This window comes from Falco rusticolus, chromosome 6 (assembly GCF_015220075.1).
Source record: "Falco rusticolus isolate bFalRus1 chromosome 6, bFalRus1.pri, whole genome shotgun sequence".
NCBI lineage: Eukaryota > Metazoa > Chordata > Aves > Falconiformes > Falconidae > Falco > Falco rusticolus.
Window position 1 is genome coordinate 61,061,327 of NC_051192.1, and position 2,790 is coordinate 61,064,116.

A 2,790-nucleotide genomic window follows, 5' to 3' on the forward strand; every position below is an offset into this window, starting at 1 on the left:
CATAACTGTAAATACATTTTTTCCTCACACTTACATACACTCACCACTATACTTAAAACTTTCCAAGCCAAATATGGCCTAGAGTTTTGAACTTGTATAGAGGCCTCTGGGGAGACATCTCAGGAGGATCAAAATTAGCCTAAAATTTGCTAAAATAGTCTAAATTTGCTTAATTCAGAAGTCACAAAAGCAGAAATGGAGGCATAGGCAACTAGTACCAAGAACATATAGCAAGGACATTGGGAAAAGCAAAAGTCAGTGCCACAACTGGCCTGATTTAAGTTTGGATTGGTTTTTTTTTTTTCTTTTTTTTAGAAGAAATTTTCCTCAGTAATTTTTCATGTTCCAGTGGAATTACACCATATTACTTGTCATTTATACCCTGCTTTACTTACACTTTGATTTCAATTTGTCTCATCATGTTACCAATTTTCAACATTTGCTTCTACTGAAAGAATAGGAAAGTTACAAGCTAGTTAAGTTGTTAGCTATACTGTCACTTATTAAATTAGCAAGTTTTTCATAGAAACCTTAGACAAAACTTTAAGAATAAAGAACTGATCATTACTAATTCTTTTGGTATTCATTATGTTATTAGTCACAGAGCTCACTCATACATTTCCAAATTTCAACATAATCATTTCAGGATGAGGAGTATTATTTTTTCCCCTTCCCAATAATTTTTCCTTAGCATCACATTTCATACCCTTCCTCTCCGACTGCCAGGAAAGTGCGGTTTGGGGTTTTAGGGGCTTGGGTTGGGCTTTTTTTTGATTTTTTTTCTTTTCAGAAACACAATTTTACCAAGGTTATTTCATCTCTAAGAATGTATTTTTAATTGACTTGTTTATCCCCGTAACACATGCACACCACAGTAAGACTGAGGGATCAGGTTATATGACATCATGGTGCCAAAGGAATAATTGTCACTTGTTTGTGCAGTCCTGAAGAAAAGCCTGTAACTTGAAATCACACACAATGCTGCATTGAAAAAGTAAATTTTGTTGTAAATAACAAAACCTAATTGTTTTTTTTTTTTTAATTGGGAGGGGTAGAGGAGACAGAGGGGCTGAGGGGTCTCTGCCTCCAACATCTGCCATAGGGTCAAGTTTTGTGCAATGGTTCTGTTTGTAGGCATGGCTTTTCACCCTGCAGAGTTATGAGATGATCATCCCTTTTTCCAGGACTGGGAGGCAGCTAAGCCCATCCGACAGCCTCTGCTCACCAAAATCCTGCATCCCACTACAGTTACTACCCAAATCAGGAGTTGAGCAGCGCTAAGAAAGCTGTTGAGGCATTTCTGCAGTAAGCAGTACTATACCCATACTCCACTAACAGCGCCCATGAAGCAGAAATAAAATAAATAAATAAATAAATAAATAAATAAATAAAATAAAAGAGCCAGAAATCAGCTGTTTTGAATCACAGATCCCCCTCTCAGGTTTCACTTTAGGGACAAGGAAGCTCAGAAAACAAGGCTCCCCTTCAGCGTTTTGTAAATCTGACTTCAGCTGCCAAAGGATTCCTCTGCAGCAATACCAAGAAAGCTTTTCCCTCGAATAAAAAATTCACTGCAAACGAGCAATCATTAGTCAGACACATTTTTCATATAATTACTGGCAGTGAAAAACCAAGCATGCAGGTTGCTGTAAAATAAGATCTAACTACTTCCACCCAAACAGAACAGAAGCCGTTCACATAAGTTTTAGTGGGGGAGAGGGAAATCCTCAGCACTCCCCCCTCCCCTTCTATGACTGATTACAATCTGTTTTTTTCTATAAAGCACATTTATTGTGGGAGTTTGATTTGAAAGAATTTCAAGTAATTTAAACTTTGGCTGCAGGCACACAGATCATTTAAAAACTGATATTCAAGTGTTTCTACATGTTAATAACATTTCTGGTTGGTGCTATATTCAACGGTTTTAATTCTCAACCTACCAACTGAAATATTCAACACATGTCAGGGATCACCTAGGATGAAATCATGTAGCACAAAGTTAGCCAGCCTGACAGTAATCCCTATGCTAGCAGTTTTGGTGTAACACTTATTTTGAAGTGGAGAGGTTTGGGGTTGTGGCGTTTCTTTAGGGGTGATCATCAGCTACCTACAGCTTTTTCAAACCATAGAACTGCTGGAAATAGACTGCATTCTGGTTCAAATCAAAGGCCAGTTGAAATGGTCTTTTCTTACTGGACCAGGATTCATCTATCCTGCCTCAATGTTCACAAAGCACCTTATTACTCCACATGTACTTCTGCATGATCTCACTACCTGCATCTATTAATTGTTATCCAAGATTAATGACAGAAACAGAATCTGACCCTAAAAAAAAATGGTAAACGAGGAGATGCTATTTCTGATCTATCCTTTCTGGAATTGAGGTGCAAATGCAAGATGCACGTTTCTTCAGGACTTTGGAAAGTGCAAGTTCCAGGTTGCTCCATTTTGATATCTCCCCTCACTAGCCAAAGAGCCTCCCATCATCAAAGACATACTTCTCACGGCATTTCAATACCCTCCTTGAAAAGGATAAATGGGCTTGATAAGTGGTAGGGACAAGCCGAAAGAAAACAAACAAAATAAAAGCCAGTTTCATTCATAGCAAATGGTAAAATTTTTGATGAGAAGGCTTACAGTGTAACCTTGTAAATGTAAGTGCCAAGCTTTCTCAGCTCACAGTCTGGCAAGAGCTTGTTAGCAGCACAAAACATACCAGCTAAATGATTCTAATGGAGCAAACTCCTGCAGCACCTCAGACGTTCAGCAAGAACATTGTTCACCACTGAA